We start from the raw sequence: 18,364 nt of genomic DNA on the forward strand, positions 1-18,364 counted from the left end.
TAACAAACTCACTCTAGTAACAAACGCACTCTAGTAACGAATGCACTCTAGTAATAAACACACTCTAGTAACAAACGCACTCAAGTAACAAATGCTAACAAACGTACTCTAGTAACGAACGTCTGTCAGCAGCACTTTTTCTCTTGTTTTTTCCTTTCTCGCTGTCATTCTGTGAGTTCCTCGCTCACTGGTGTGGTGTGGGGCTTGTGTCTGGGGTGGGGTGGGGGTGGGGTGGTGAGGGGCAGTCGTGGCCGCCGCCTCAGTGAAAAACCCTAGTCAAAGTCAAAGGCAGACGCCCTCACACAGGGCTCCAACGCTTTCTTCTGTTTTGGTCTGATCTCTACATTTCTTCAACTTCTTCCTTCTAATTTCTATTTCGCAGTCACAGCCCTCCACTCTCTCTCTCTCTCTCTCTCTTTCTTAACTCTCTTTCTCTCTCTTGGTACCTCTTTTACTTTTGACGTTTTTGTCTTGATATTTTCTTTGTGTAAGCGTCCCTTGCTCACGCTCGTGCTGGCTGCCTGATGCCACGCTTAGAGGATGCGAAGTGCTACACCTGTTGTCTTGTCTGGCTACATGCTGCCCTCCTCCTCCCCCCTTTCCCCACCCCACATCACTCACATCTCTGCCCCCTTCCACTGAACCCCCAAATACTGAGCACGTGCCCCCCTCTGTCCGCAGCCCGAAGACATTGGCCAAGCACCGGTCGTCAACACCGCGGAGGGGAGTAAAGTGGACATAGAGGCCTTCAGTCAGTTTACAAAAATAATCACCCCCGCCATCACACGCGTGGTGGACTTCGCCAAAAAACTGCCTATGTTCTGTGAGGTAAGGTGTGTGTGTGTGTGTGTGTGTGTGTGTATGGGTGTGTGCTTGTATGTGGGTGTGTGTGTGTGTGTGTATGTGCTAATTTCTGTGTGTGTGTGTGTGTGTATTAATTTGTGTATGTGCTAATTTCTGTGTGTGTGTGTGTATGTGCTAATTTCTGTGTGTGTGTGTATTAATGTGTGTATGTGCTAATTTATGTGTGTGTGTGTGTATTAATTTGTGTATGTGCTCATTTCTGTGTGTGTGTGTGTGTGTGTGTGTGTGCATGTGTGTGTGTATTAATTTGTGTATGTGCTAATTTCTGTGTGTGTGTGTGTGTGTGTATTAATTTGTGTATGTGCTAATTTCTGTGTGTGTGTGTGTGTGCATGTGTGTGTGTATTAATTTGTGTATGTGCTAATTTCTGTGTGTGTGTGTGTGTTAATTTGTGTATGTGCTCATTTCTGTGTGTATGTGCTCATTTCTGTGTGTGTGTGTGTGTGTGTGTAGCTGCCTTGTGAGGACCAGATCATCCTGCTGAAAGGCTGCTGTATGGAGATCATGTCTCTGCGGGCGGCGGTGCGCTACGACCCTGAGAGCGAGACGCTGACGCTGAACGGCGAGATGGCCGTGACGCGTGGTCAGCTCAAGAACGGGGGCCTGGGCGTGGTGTCTGACGCCATCTTCGACCTCGGCGTGTCCCTGTCCTCCTTCAACCTGGACGACTCGGAAGTGGCCCTGCTGCAGGCCGTCATCCTCCTGTCCTCCGGTATGTCACAGGGAGATGATGTCATCACTCTGAGACACAAATCATGGCAGTCGAAAGAACTAAATAAGAAAACTGTATTTGATGTAACATCAATATAAATCAGTAAATGAAATACTGCACAAACACACACTAGTAACGAATGCACTCTACTAATAAACACACTCTAGTAACAAACGCACTCTAGCAACAAACGCTAACAAACGCACTCTAGTAACAAACGCACTCTAGTAACAAACGAGTGATGGGTGGATTGTGACATCCCTAAAATTCACGGGTGGATCAGGAACTCCTTGCGGGTGAGTATTGGATGAGAACCAAACAGTATTTTAGTTTGCTGAAATAAAAAATATATGCAATATATGTAGCTATGTCTAAATTACCATTACCACATCACAAGTATGTGTTTTAGTTAACGATAACATACGACCTTTGACCATCACGTCACTACTGCGACTTTGATGTCTTCAATTCATCTTGTAGTTGGAGCATTGCCAGCATAGGTATAGGCCTACATATAGCTATTGTTTGTGATTTTTTTCTAGGTTTATTTGTGTAATGTTCAGATGGAGCAAGCTTTGGGCTGTGGTTTGTTATTGTAAGATTGCCCTAATGCAAAATGTTTAAGAAAAACGCAAAAGTTATCAGGTTCCATAGCCTATTTAAAGGTTCCGATGGTAGGCTACTTGGATCGTGCAAAAGGCTAAAAAAAAAAGGCTATATTGTTCTAGTGTTAATTTTAGCCAGACAGAGGCGAGAGAGGAAATATGTTCAGAATCCACCTTTTTTTTCATGACTAAGACGAGACGATGAATCGAGGACGGCAGTAATGTCCTGGAAACACTGACTAAGACTATCTTAAGATGCATTATTGTTGACGAAAAAAGACGAGACTAAAATGTTTTGCATGAAATAAGAACTAAGATAAAATCTCTCTTCATTTTCGTCTACAAAATGAGAAGACAGAATATCTAGCTGTTATGTTTTCAAAATATTCGAATGAGTTCATACACGCAACAGCTTTCCTGTAGGCTAGTCTATGTGCTGTTGCTGCAAACCCTGTGGCTGCAACACGAAACTACATGGAACAAAAACACTGGAGATTTCTGCCAGAGTTACCAACTAACTACCTAAGCTTTATGCCACAATGCTACATACCCAGAAGTTGAAGCTTCTCTCATACAAATTAACATCCACCAGAATGTCCATACGAAAATGTTCATCATGTAATGTCAACTATTTAACTAGTTAGACTGATGATGCAAAGTTTGTTAGCAAGTAAGCTAATATGGAAAGTTCACTAGCAAGTTAGCTATGGCTAAGATGGAGAGTCTGTTTGGGGAATGTGTTGTGTTTGATATCGCCATCTAGCCATCTAGCGGTATGGAGTAAAACATTAATACTTTGGTCTCACGACAGTGTTTCTCAAACTTTTTTTCAGTTTCAGGACCACTTAACTAACCCTAGCTAAAAAAAAAAAAAGATTAGACCTACTTCAACAGTAGCCTATAATTAGTCTACACTATAGGCCTACTCACTGAACCACCTTGCTTATTGTCTTTGCACTTTGCTTATTGTGTGGGATTCATACTGTATGATTTAAACTGGCATATCTTACATAGACAGTGTTGCAGAACTGTTTTTACATACAAGTTGGTTCAATATTGCAAACAACTCATCTATATTATATTTTACCACGTCTGCTCACGGACCACTTGAGATAGCTTGCGGACCACCAGTGATTCCCGGACCACACTTTGAGAAACACTGGTCTACTTAATATGACAGTGGTCCAGTCAAATCTTTTACTGTCTATGGTCAAATCCCAGCCGAGCTATAACTGTAGCTCGACTTACCTGTGCATGTAAACATACTGACTGACAAAAAATCAGAATGAGTAATTATAACAGACGAGTAGCCCTGTGGACACACAATATTGTTGGAAAATTGAGATGTGTGAAACACTATTTGACTCAAATGGTAATCAGAAATAATTTGTTATAAAAAAAGACTAAAATGTGTTGACTAAAACTGACTAAGACTAAGATACCTTTAGTTTTCTTATGACTAAAACTAGACTAAAATGACGAGACTTTTAGCCTACTAAAACTTGACTAACAAAAAATGATATTTGAATGACTAAATATGACAAAGACTAAAAAGGAAATTTCGTCACAAGACTAAGACTAAGACTAAATTAAAAATAGGTGACAAAATTAACACTATATTGTTCATTAGCTGAAGATTTAGATTGAATGTGAAATATTCAAATCAAAAGTTGACATGTGAAAGTTGACAGGGGCCCTTTAAATATTTGTATTAGTCTTACATGCTCCAATAGTGCCAAAAAAAGCACTCGTTAGGCTGTTTCATAGAGAGCCTATTTGTGATGTTGAGAGGTGCGACATAAAAATAAAGCACTTTAACTGGAATGATTTTAGCTCGTGTGTGATTTATCGCGGCCATGGGTCGGGTAACGGGCCAAATATTAAAGGGGCTGGGCGGATGCAGGTTTCATTTCGATATTAAATGACGGGTCGGGTCTGGTGCGGAACTTTAATAAACGGACCCGTGCATGACTCTGGTGTGTGTGTTTCCCCATTATTCTGACCCTGCAAATCCCCCAAACACATCCACGCCGGGCGGTAAGCGCCCAGGGTTTACGGACACATGTGGCTAAGCCCGTTTTCTTTAACATTTGTATACACAAGAAGCCAGCACCTCAGAAAAGACTTTATTGGTGTGCGATACCACTTTTTTACAAAGTACAAAGAATCCTACCATGGGTGGAGGAGCTGGAGGAGAAAGAGCCCTACCATGTCACGTTTGGTGCTGGGGGTGGAGGAGCTGGGGGTGAAGGTGCTGGGGGTGGAGGTGCTGGGGGTGGAGGAGCTGGGGGTGGAGGAGCTGGAGGAGAAAGAGCCCTACCATGTCACGTTTGGTGCTGGGGGTGGAGGTGCTGGGGGGGGGAGGTGCTGGGGGTGGAGGTGCTGGGGGTGGAGGAGCTGGGGGTGGAGGTGCTGGGGGGGGAGGTGCTAGGGGTGGAGGAGCTGGGGGTGAAGGAGCTGGGGGTGGAGGTGCTGGGGGGGGAGGAGCTGGAGGAGAAAGAGCCCTACCATGTCACGTTTGGTTAATCTATTCTCGGTGCTGGGGGTGGAGGTGCTGGTAGGGGGGCAGTTGGTGAGTGTTCTTAACAGTCCTCTGTAATAAACTCTGGGTTCGCCAACTACGTTGTTGGTGCTTCGTTTTATGTGTAGGGACCCTGAGCAGGCTACTGACGAGGTTTGAGGTTTGATCAATATTACTGGTTAAACACATGCTATTTGGGAAGTGTTTCGCTCAAGGCCCTTAGCTAATCCACTGTTTGCGATTTGGGGCTATAGTGTTTCGCTCATGGCCATTAGCTAATCTACTGCTTGCTCATGGCCCTTAGCTAATCCACTGCTTGCTCATGACCCTTAGCTAATCCACTGTTTGCCATTTGGGGCTATAGCGTATAACGGGGCAAGCTCTGTAGTGGTTGATCAAAGAAAATTACTGTCTCCACGGCTTATTTGATGTGTTTTAATGCAGAAAAACTCTTGGGTCAATTTTCGCCAGAGTTACACAGGATTCCTTTCCTTACTTTAAGGATGTGTATTAGTGTGTGTGTGTGTGTGTAGTAGTGTGTGTTAAGGGTGTGTAGTAGGTAGTGTGTGTGTGTTAAGGGTGTGTAGTAGTGTGTGTGTGTGTGTTAAGGGTGTGTAGTGTGTGTGTGTGTTAAGGGTGTGTTTCAGATAGGCAGGGCTCTCAAGTTTTGAGGACAGGCAAGAGTGACATTCCCCGTCGACAATTCCCCCCCCCGTCCGGGGTTAAAGGGGTGGCTGGTCAGACGGGTTCTGAGAATGGGGGTGTTTCATTAATAATACTACAACTTTTTGTTGTTGTTTAATAATATGCCTTCAGATGTTCCAGAGGTTGTTTAGCCTGCCGCCACGGCCCCTCAACCCACCACCTCAACACACCGGCATGGGAGTCGAGCGCTCTAACCACTGAGCTAAAAGCCCAGGCTTCCAACTCAGCAGTTAGAGCCGTTCTTAAGGTTAGGGGTGTGAGGATTTACAAGCGCATCTAGCATCACCAGCTAGCATACACCAGCCCCAGGTCGGTCAACAGTTGATCCAATATAAGTTGTGCATAAATATAGCCCATCTTGTACACACCAATTGAATTGAAATATAAATGGTAAAGATTTGTATTTTTTGTAATTATTCCATATTTAGTGTAGGTATATCAGAACCTGAAGTAGCCTACAATCCAAATGCAAGCATGAAACTTCAGAGTATTACCTTTCATTTAAGGCCAAGATTATGCTTATAAGGGGTTCATATGCAGTAAGCATTTGATTGCCAGTAGCCTACTGTATGCATTTTGGATAACCCAAAGTCCTATGGGGAGTTTTCATAGGGCATTTTACCAAATGCATGAGCATACCTTGGCAAATAATGGTCTAAAGTACTCATGTTGTCATTCTATATTGATCTACTTTTGCACACAGCATGACAAGACCTAATGCTAGGACTCAAGTCATATCAAGTCAAGACCTAGAGGGCTGAAATGTGGTCAGTTCAAAGATGCTTTATAGTAGAAAAAGAAAATAATAATCTAGCCTTTGTAACTTTGTGTCAGTAGGCTACATCACACAGTTATTCTAATTGTTTTCCAACAGTGTCTCAGCTTTCCAAAAGAGAGCAGGCATTTGATTATTGGCTACAGTATGTAGGAGCAATGCCCTCCTAAGTCAAAATGGGGCAAAAGTATAATTTATAATTGCTCAGATTTGCAAAAGAAAAGATTTGACACATGGCACTGACAATTCAATAATGGGCCTTTTCACCACCTCTGAGCATCCACTAACCTGGACCTTTTAGGGGGCTTTCCTCTCAGGGTGAATGAGAGGATGCTTAATTGCTTTTTACCTGACATTTTTTAATGCAGATGCAATGATTAATGCATCCATGGCCAGGATATAATTATATGATGATTTTAAAAGTGACCTATAACAATAGGCTATGCGATACACTTTCATTTGTTTAGTGCTAATAAAATGATTAAGCCTATTTGGAGTGAGAGAGGTTTAGAATGTGACAATATGTCAGTCATCGTGTGAACTAAAGTAGGCTATGACTAGGCATAGGCTACTTGTTCTGAGCAAGTGTTGTCAATGAACAGGCTGTAAAACTGTTGGCTAGGTAGGGTGTCCCATTACTTTAGGGAGCAAGGGGGAGTGCTATTTTCCCCTTAAAAGCAACCCTCAAAATATAGCCAGGACCGACGCAGGCTTAAAACGATGAAATCACCCAGGATACCGTGCCAAATTTTTCAACCAAGATGGCTGACACCGCTGGAAAGGAACAATTGCATTGCTCATGTTCCTGAATGAAAATAGTAGTAGGCCACTACTGGTAGACACGTCGACGCTGCGTGTGACGTAGCTGAGCATGTACGCTACGCTAATTTGCATATAGTGACGTCCCATTTCATAGGGAAAGACCTTCACCCCCACTTCCCTTGTCGAGGGGACTTTACTGTCGAGGGCATCAAAACCAAGTGGAAGTTTTAAGGGGGAGAAATGCGACGGGCCCATAAAGTGAGTTCAGGCTGAATAGTCATCCAGACTACCGTCTTTTAGGCTGAAATCTCTGAGGAATCTTTTGTTGTTTCTCTCTCTCTCTCTCCATGCCCCCACCTCTCCCTCACTTCTCACTCTCTCTCCATGCCCCCACCCCCACCCCCTCCAGATCGTCCAGGCCTGACCAGTGTGGAGCGGATCGAGCGTTGCCAGGAGGGCTTCCTGCAGGCCTTTGAGCACTACATCAACTACCGCAAGCACAAGGTGGCGCACTTCTGGCCCAAGCTGCTGATGAAGGTGACGGACCTGCGCATGATCGGCGCCTGCCACGCCAGCCGCTTCCTGCACATGAAGGTGGAGTGCCCCACGGAGCTCTTCCCCCCACTCTTCCTGGAGGTGTTCGAGGACTGACACACTCTTACACACACACACACACACACACCCCAACTTACTCACTTACTACCTGGAGGTGTTCAAAGACTGGAGAACACACACACACACACACACACACACCTCCGCTAGTGTGCCAGGAGGCAGAGGGTGTGTGTGAGTTGGAGTGGACGCTGAGAGGCCTCTCTGGACGCGTTTGAATTTTGAACTCACGCCGCCACTACTGAGGAGTCGTGGTCATTCCGTCATTCCGTAGACAAACGAGCAGAGTAGCCTTTCGTTTCCTTTCCTTTTCTGGACGGACTCTTCCTCACCATGCGGGTACATGTGAATAGCGTTGTTTGTTTGTTGATGTGTTTATTCGTTTGATGTTTGTTTTTTAAATGTGTCCCTCACCTCTCAGTTAGAATACATCTCTAGTGTACAAACACACACCTGAGAGAGACATAAGATGACCCAACCACACACACACCAGACAGCTGATGAGTCAGTACACACACACGCTCACAGACACACACACACACCTTGCGTTGTTTTTTTAACACATCTATGTGTCCAGATAGGGACAAACACACACACATTCACCAGAAAGCTGATGAGTCAGTACACACACACACACACACACTCACCAGAAAGCTGATGAGTCAGTACACACACACACACATACCGGATAGCTGATGAGTCAGTACACACACACACACACACTCACCAGACAGCTGTATGGCAAAATGACCTCTCCTCTCCTCACCTCACTGCAATATATGGTAGCAGGTAGAACACACAGTCCTGAAACAGCTCAGCAGCAGCAGCAGCGGCGCCCTCTAGTGGCCAGCCCCTTCCTCTGCACCTACGAACTGACCGCTTCACTACGGCAGTCACTTACCTCTTTCTCTCATTACACTCAGCACAGGACACGCCTCAGATCTGTCAGGGCATTGGTCTGGACGTAGCAACACACACATGACAATGACGGACTTCTCATGCAACCAAGCTGTGCAAGTCTTAAAACAGGAGAAAACACACACACACACACACATTTTAAATCTTTAATATCCCTTTGTTTGATCAATAAAGTTTTATCCTTTTTTATATAAATATGTGAAACAGATAGATAGACGCACACACACTCAAACATACTCACTACACACAAACGGTAAGACAATCAAAGGCACTGGTGCTGTGCTCTCCAGGAGATCAGTGTGTCCAGGGAATCTCTAGATATCTTTTTCTACATATGTCTCTTGTGTCCATTACGTCTCTGACCTCCCATGTCCAGCTACAGTGATGCCAGTTCTCACACACACTCACACATACACACACACATTCACTCACACACACATTCACTCACACACACAAACGGAAACAGGTGTCTGGTGAATTCCATAAACATGAACAGTCTAAATTCCATGCAAGCGTGCATGACCTCTGTCCATTCATCCTGGACACCTGAAATCCATGTGCGCTGAGGTGGCCCTGTTTGTCCCTCTCTGTGCACCGTAGGTTTCCAGACGTCTCCTGATGTCTCAGTGCGGCTGGAAGGCCTCGATAGGAACGCTTCAGAATTCCATGTGTCATATGAATATAAATCTCTATTTTTTCTTATTGGATGTGTAAACGCTGTCGTTGGAGAGACCAAGGAAATGCTTCTGGTGGGACTTTGCTGGTGCTACAGTTTCAACTCCCTCGCCCTCTGCCCGTCTGACCTCCAGATGTGACCCTCCATGCCTCTGCCCCCTCACCTCGTCTCCTGATGTCTCAGTGACCCTTCAAATTCCATGCTCATATGAATATAAATCTCTATTTTTTCTTATTGGATGCCTGGTCAGGTGGGACTTTGCTGGTACAGATTCAACTCACCTCTGCCCTCTCACCTCCAGAACTGACCCGGTCAGTCTGCCCTCTCACCTGTTTATTTGTTTGTTTTTGTTTTATGGACAGGGTTCGGCAGGTCCAGATCCAGGTCACTCAGCCAGAACTCTGGTGATGGACAACACACACACACACACACACACATACATACTGTATATATATATATATATATATATATATATATATATATATATATATATATTACATGGACCGTGGTGATTTTGGAGAGAATCACCCTACCGCTTGGAGACGCATCGTGAAGCCCTTTCTGAAGGACATCTGACATTCTGACATCTTGTGTGTGTGTGTGCGTGCGTGCGTGTCAATGTGTTTGTGTGTGTGTCGTCCCACTTATTTCTGATGGCATGTTCTTGTTTGTTCTCCTTCCTTTCATTTGTTTTCAGACTAAAATAATTCTCATAAGCCTCTACAGAAGCAGGGTGTGTGTGTGTATGTGTGTTTTCGTAAGCAATAGACTTGCTCCGGTGTTTTGTCGTATCTAGGACTTCAAACTCAAACTGCACAGACTCAAAAACAAATGCACAGACAATCAGGAGAGAAAGAGATAGAGAACAGAGAGAGCGCCAGAGAGATAGAGAGAAGAGAGAGCACCTCTGATTGGGTACCAGGGTAACGGAGGTGTGGAGGAGAGAGGCCCATCTCTACTAAAGAATGTAATTGTGACGGCATGTGGTCTGGTCATAAAACTAACTCAGTTCAAAGTGAAAAGACAAAACAAAATGAATACAAAAGATAGTTTACAGTGTAGAGGATAAAGGTTGTATATTTTCAGATTGCAGATATTTTTACAGGTATGATATGCATACTATGAGGCATTTTACTGTTTTTGCATAATTATATATTCTTCTCAAAGAGAGCATACTGCTGCCCCCTGCTCAAACCTTTGACCGTCACGTACACAGCAGCCACAAGGTCATCAACAACTGGACAGACGTCGCAAAATGGAATTAAATATCCATTCAACATCAAATTCAAAGATACAATTCAGAAAAATCTTCAGACATTAGACTGCTGACCCTCAGGAGTCAATGTCAGTTTAAACAGTTAGATAACACACACACAGTTGTTTCACTCAGATAACACACACACAGCTGTTTTACTCAGATAGCCCACACACCTGTTTCACAAGTTTAAGTTTTCAAGGCAAGAACTCTGACAATCCAATACTTCAAGGACTAATAGAGACAACAGGGTCAGGAGGCTCAGAAGAGTTGTGCTTATGATTGAGGTTTTGTCTTTTTGTACCAAACTGTAATGTATTGCCCATGATGGCCATGGGACGCGTCGTGCCCCCCCGACACAGGAGTGTGTGTGTGTGTGTCACACCCCCCCTCGACACAGGAGTGTGTGTGTCCTGGAATGTTCTGGGCTGGACGCGGGTGACGAGGAGCTGCACTGAAGGACGACAAAGCTGATGGTGATCTGGACAGACAGGTTGCACTCAGTGTGATCAAGGTCACAAGGTCTCTGAAGACAGATGGTGTTTGTTTGCACTTCAATGTGATCAGGTTCTCTGAATAAAGAAGGTTTGAGAAATCCTGCAACTCGATTCAAGACTTGTCCTTTCTGTTCTGATGTGATCACACTCACTCACTCACACACACTCCTTCATTCACTCACAATAAGTCACTCAATTACAGTACACACTGCAAAAAATACAATTTAGCAAAGTGTTATTAATCTTAAAGTAAGATCAAAAAACTATTTGGTATTGTTATTAGTATGAAGAGACTTACTTAGCACTCTCTTGAAAGATCATTTTGACTTAATTTGAGAAGACTTTGACTTATTTTAAGGAGTCTTATGACAAATTTACTCAACGCACTGGCAAACAAATTTGCTTGTTTTTAGGACAAATTTGCTTAACGCAGTGGCAGACAAAGTTAGGTAAGTCTCTTCATACTAAAAACAATACCAAATACATTTTTTGATCTTAATATATAAGATTAATAACACTTAGTTAAAAAAAAATTGTGCAAGGACTGTGATTGGTCAACTTCCCCTGTGTGTTGATAGCCAGCTGCTTCAAGCAGCCTACTGTGGTGAGAAGTAACATGCTAGTTCATTGACATAAGCTTTGCAAATAAACTATTTTGATATAATGATGGGGTTATCCGTTTGTAAAATGTCTGTAAAGTTTGTAAAATGTTTGTAAAGTTCTTCGCCAACAAGTAGCACTTTGTGGGCAGTTGTGGGAAAGTTTGCTTGCTAACATAACATAAATTGGCTGGCAGACATTTACCTCTAACACTAACCTCAGACTTATTTTCTGGTTACAATAACCAAGTAGTATAGTCAGGGTTCCTACACATTTTCCATTTCAAAATTCCATACTTTTTCCATACTCAAATTTCCAAACTTCTCGGTAGATTTTTCTGACCATATTCTCGACATTGCGGCCACATCTGGTTTGGGATAACTTGGTGAAAACAACGGTATGGACAACTGAAGAACTGAAATGACACTGACACTTAATATTCGTCCATTTAGCTGGGTGATTTTTAGTTATCTTCTATCTTCTTATCTTTTAGGTATCTTAGTTGCATCATAGTTGTATCTTGACGATGGGGACTGACAGTTAAGCTGCACAACAGTAGGAATGGTTCATTATGACCTGAGTGAAGTGATTAGTACTGCAAATGCAAAAGTCTGGAAACACAAATATTTCTCCATACCCTTGTTTCTTTTTTCCATACTTATCCAGACCTGGAAATAACCAAATCAAATTCCATACTTTTCCAGGTTTTCCATACTGCGTAGGAACCCTGTATAGTATATGTACTTTTTTGATTCCTTGAGGGAAATTTGGTCTCTGCATTTATCCCAATCCGTAAATTAGTGAAACACATTCAGCACACAGTGAACACACAGTGAGGTGAAGCACACACTAATCCCGGCACAGTGAGGGGTTAGGTGCTCAAGGGCACTTCAGCCGTGCCTACTGGTCGGGGTTCGAACCCTCCGGTTACAAGTCCGAAGCACTAACCAGTAGGCCACGGCTGCCCCAAGTCATTGGTAGGTAACTGTGTCTTTTTCTAGATAACTTCTACAAAATCTAAGCAAGAAAAGGCCAAACAAATAAGATTAATATTTCAGCACAGCAGTCTATGGAGTTTGGCATTCTAATAGAAATATAAAATAGCGTTTGCTTTTTGATAATAAATAGCGTTTGCTTTTTGACGTGCTAGCTGAAATAGCATTTACTTTCTGACGTGCTAGCTGGCCCCCTTAGCTTTCACTATCTGGCCATTCAGTGTTAATGCAAAAAGACGGTCTTGCTCAAAACTCCACCAATGAACATAATTTTGCTCTCAATCAAATGTTTGAACTTGTTAACTACTGTAAATAGACCCTAAGCTACAGAGCTACAGCTACAACAATATAGTATATGAACATTTAAGCTACAGAGGAGATAATATAATACACTACAATATCATACAATACAGGATAATACGATACAGTAATACAATATAATAGAGCATCACAGCCCCGCCCACAGCCGATTCCAGAAGTAAGAATTCAATACAATTTCTCCATTGACAATTGTGGTATAAGCCATAAAAACGTAACCATACATGGTAGACTTAAAACCAGCTACGGCTGTACTAAGCGATTGTATATGCTCATATACAGGGCGAAAATTCAAGGGGCACTAACCTTGTTTTGAGATAAATGTCTTTTAATCGCGATGTCTTGGATAAGTACTTCATTACCCACAATCCTGAACAACTTGTAACTGGAGGGTTGCCGGTTGGAGGCCCGACCAGTGGGCCACGGCTGAAGTGCCCTTGAGCAAGACACCTAACCCCTCACTGCTCCCCGAGCGCTGCTGTGGTTGCAGGCAGCTCACTGCGCCGGGATTAGTGTGTGCTTCACCTCACTGTGTGTTCACTGTGTGCTGTGTGTGTTTCACTAATTCACGGATTAGGTTAAATGCAGAGACCAAATTTCCCTCATGGGATCAAAAGAGTATATATACTATATATATATATATATATATATATATATATATATATATATATATATATATATATATATAGCTGATAGCACAAGCTGGATGCTACCACCGGCTAGACACTGCAATAAAATGGTTAGCAAACCATCCATGACCCCGTGAATATTTCACTGTTTCAAGGACGAGATCAAGAGTGTCCAAAGGGGTGAAAACCACTTTAAATCGGGTCACAGTATTGACTGTAGTGTGTCCGAGGGTCAGCTTGTGGGTTTTGTAAGGGCCAGCATTAGGGACAAGACCTACAAAGTTGTGTGGTGAGGGGAGGTTGGTAATGCTAGTTAACATTAGCTAGGCTACTGTAGCCTTCATACTGTCATATCATCAATCATTAACCTAGCAATACTGCTGTGTGCTCGTCTTCACTGAGACTTGGTTAAATGACAACATTCCGGACTCTGCTGTAAAACTGGAGCAGTTAGCATGCTATCGAGCAGACAGGGCCATTGTAAAGGGTGGAAAATCACGAGGAGGAGGAATCTGTGTTTACATCCGTGACGAATGGTGCCGGAACACTGTAGTAGTATGCAAACACTGCTCACCACTGGCGGAGTTTATGATCATAAAGTGCCGTCCTTTTTACCTGCCAAGGGAAATTACTGCGATTCTGCTAGTCGCAGTATACATCCCGCCTACCAACAATAACAGCGATAAGAACGCGGCTCTTAGTGAACTGTACCAGGCTGTCAGTGAACAACAGATTTGCACACCCAGACGGTTTCACCATCTTCACTGGAGATTTTAACCATGCTGATCTCAAAACTGTACTTCCAAAGCTACACCAGCATGTTGATTTTCCAACAAGAGGAGATAACATCCTGGACCTGGTCTACACTACACACAAAGGAGCATACAAAGCCACCCCCCTCCCCCACATTGGACTTTCTGACCATATCACTGTTATGCTAATGCCCGCATACAGACAAAGAGTAAAAGCAAACAAACCGGTTCATAAGCAGGTAAAAGTGTGGCCTGAGGGAGCCTCTGATGCTCTTCAAGACTGCTTTGACACAACAGACTGGGAAATGTTTAAGCAGGCAGCCACTTACAACAACCAGACAGACATAGAGGAGTATACAGACACTGTAACCTCTTACATCACCAAGTGCATCGATGATGCAGGGCATTCAGGCCATCACGGACTACAAGCCCGCACCACAGAGCTGTGAGAGCAACATCCCTCTGCTCAACAATCTGAACCGCTTCTTTGCTCGCTTTGAAGCACAAAACAGCACTTGCCCACAGAATACCCCTCCACCTCCACACGAGCAGCCCCCTGTGCCTCTCTGCCGACAGCGTGAAGAGGACACTTGCTGCTATCAACACCCGTAAGGCAGCAGGCCCAGACAACATCCCAGGTCATTGCGCTGAAGGACTGCGCTGAGGAGCTTAAGGATGTCTTCACAGACATCTTTAACACTTCCCTGAAGCAAGCCATCGTCCCATCATGTTTCAAAGCTGCCACCATCATACCTGTGCCGAAGAAAACTGCTCCATCCTGCTTCAATGACTACCGCCCCGTGGCACTGACACCCATCATCATGAAGTGCTTTGAGCGGCTTGTCATGTCACACATCAAATCCATTCTCCCCCACCCTGGACCCCTTCCAGTTTGCATACCGAGCCAAGCGGTCCACAGAGGATGCAATCTGTTCTGCCCTCCACCCAGCCCTCACCCACCTGGAAAAAAGAGACTCATATGTGAGATTGCTGTTTATAGACTTCAGTTCTGCATTCAACACCATAATACCACAACTCATCTGCAAACTTGAAAAACTGGGACTCAGTACCTACCTCTGCAACTGGCTACTGGACTTCCTCTGTCAGAGGCCTCAAAGTAGTGCGTGTTGGCAACAATATCTCAAGCAGCATCACACTGAGCACGGGGCCCCCCAAAGGCTCGTGCTCAGTCCAAGCTGCTCTTCACCCTGCTGACGCGCTGACTGCACTGCAACCTACAGCAACAACCACATAGTGAAATTTGCTGGCGACAACTCTGGTGGGTCTCATCACCAAGGGCGTAATTTAGAGACTCAATACAGGTTGGAGGTCGACCTTCTGACCACGTGGTGCAGGGACAACAACCTCCTGCTGAGCGTCAGCAAGACCAAGGAGATTGTTGTTGACTTCCGTGAGGTCACACCCAACACCTGCCACTGACCATCGGCGGTGCTGTGGTGGAGAGAGTGAGCAGCACCAAATTCCTGGGGGTGCACATCAGTGAAGACCTCTCCTGGACCACCAACACTGCATCACTGGCGAAGAAAGTTCAGCGCCGCCTCTACTTCCTGCGGAAACTCAGGCGAGCAAGTGCTCCACCAGCCATCATGAGCACATTCTACCGAGGCACCATTGAGAGCATCCTCTCCAGCCATCATGAGCACATTCTACCGAGGCACCATTGAGAGCATCCTCTCCAGCCATCATGAGCACATTCTACCGAGGCACCATTGAGAGCATCCTCTCCAGCCATCATGAGCACATTCTACCGAGGCACCATTGAGAGCATCCTCTCCAGCCATCATGAGCACATTCTACCGAGGCACCATTGAGAGCATCCTCTCCAGCCATCATGAGCACATTCTACCGAGGCACCATTGAGAGCATCCTCTCCAGCTGTATCATGAGCACATTCTACCGAGGCACCATTGAGAGCATCCTCTCCAGCTGTATCATGAGCACATTCTACCGAGGCACCATTGAGAGCATCCTCTCCAGCCATCATGAGCACATTCTACGAGGGGCACCATTGAGGCATCCTCTCCAGCCATCATGAGCACATTCTACACCATTGAGCATCCATCATGAGCACATTCTACCGACCATTGAGGAGCATCCTCTCCAGCCATCATGAGCACATTCTACCGAGGCACCATTGAGAGCATCCTCTCCAGCCATCATGAGCACATTCTACCGAGGCACCATTGAGAGCAGCATCCTCTCCAGCCATCACGATCTAGGGGCACCATTGAGAGCAGCATCCTCTCCAGCCATCGAGGCTGCCCACCATTGAGAGCATCATCCTCTCCAGCCATCATGAGCACATTCTACCGAGGCACCATTGAGAGCAGCATCCTCTCCAGCCATCATGAGCACATTCTACCGAGGCACCATTGAGAGCATCCTCTCCAGCCATCATGAGCACATTCTCTACCGGGGCACCATTGAGAGCATCCTCTCCAGCCATCATGAGCACATTCTACCGAGGCACCATTGAGAGCATCCTCTCCAGCCATCATGAGCACATTCTGCCGAGGGGAGCACCATTGAGCCATCATCCTCTCCAGCCATCATGAGCACATTCTACCGAGGCACCATTGAGAGCATCCTCTCCAGCCATCATGAGCACATTCTACCGAGGCACCATTGAGAGCAGCATCCTCTCCAGCCATCATGAGCACATTCTACCGAGGCACCATTGAGAGCAGCATCCTCTCCAGCCATCATGAGCACATTCTGCGAGGGCACCATTGAGCATCCTCCCAGCCATCATGAGCACCTGCGATTGAGAGCATCCTCTCCAGCCATCATGAGCACATTCTACCCGAGGCACCATTGAGAGCATCCTCTCCAGCCATCATGAGCACATTCTACCGAGGCACCATTGAGGCATCCTCCCAGCCATCATGAGCACATTCTACCGAGGCACCATTGAGAGCATCCTCTCCAGCCATCATGAGCACATTCTACCGGGCACCATTGAGAGCATCCTCTCCAGCTGTATCATGAGCACATTCTACGAGGGCACCATTGAGAGCATCCTCTCCAGCCATCATGAGCACATTCTACCCGAGGGCACCATTGAGGCATCCTCTCCAGCCATCATGAGCACATTCTGCCGAGGCACCATTGAGGCAGCATCCTCTCCAGCCATCATGAGCACATTCTACCGGGGGCACCATTGAGAGCATCCTCTCCAGCCATCATGAGCACATTCTACCGAGGCACCATTGAGAGCATCCTCTCCAGCCATCATGAGCACATTCTACCGAGGCACCATTGAGAGCAGCATCCTCTCCAGCCATCATGAGCACATTCTACCGAGGCACCATTGAGGCAGCATCCTCTCCAGCCATCATGAGCACATTCTACCGAGGCACCATTGAGAGCATCCTCTCCAGCCATCATGAGCACATTCTACCGAGGCACCATTGAGGCATCCTCTCCAGCCATCATGAGCACATTCTACCGGGCACCATTGAGAGCATCCTCTCCAGCCATCATGAGCACATTCTACCGGGGCACCATTGAGGCATCCTCTCCAGCCATCATGGGCACATTCTACCGGGGGCACCATTGAGGTTCCTCCCCAGCCATCATGAGCACATTCTGCCGAGGCCCATTGAGAGCATCCTCTCCAGCCATCATGAGCACATTCTACCGAGGCACCATTGAGAGCAGCATCCTCTCCAGCCATCATGAGCACATTCTACCGAGGCACCATTGAGAGCATCCTCTCCAGCCATCATGAGCACATTCTACCGAGGCACCATTGAGAGCAGCATCCTCTCCAGCCATCATGAGCACATTCTACCGAGGCACCATTGAGAGCAGCATCCTCTCCAGCCATCATGAGCACATTCTTTTTTTTTTTTTTACTTTTATTTTTCACAAGTTTTCTGAACAACTGTACATAGCACCACATTGCAGCCATGTACATAAATATACAAATATACAGCACAATATACATACACAAATATCCTCTACCCACCCCCCACCCTCCCAAGTCCCCATGCATCCTCATAACCTATCCGTACAAGTTTATATTTGAAGTAAAGTTAATCTACATCTTGCCGCCCTCAATCAAAAAGAAAAAAATAGAGTATACCCCACATACAAAAAAAAGAAGAATGTACATAAAAAGAGGCATAAATAAAAAGTAACACAA

At 45.2% G+C, this 18,364-nt stretch overlaps 1 pseudogene; it reads left to right on the forward strand.

Moving 5' to 3' along the window:
* Positions 1-7,976, forward strand: part of LOC125284792 — a 21,231-nt pseudogene extending 13,255 nt beyond the window's left edge.
* The last annotated feature ends 10,388 nt before the right edge of the window (positions 7,977-18,364 follow it).

Source organism: Alosa alosa, chromosome 20, assembly GCF_017589495.1.
Source record: "Alosa alosa isolate M-15738 ecotype Scorff River chromosome 20, AALO_Geno_1.1, whole genome shotgun sequence".
Classification (NCBI taxonomy): Eukaryota; Metazoa; Chordata; class Actinopteri; order Clupeiformes; family Clupeidae; genus Alosa; species Alosa alosa.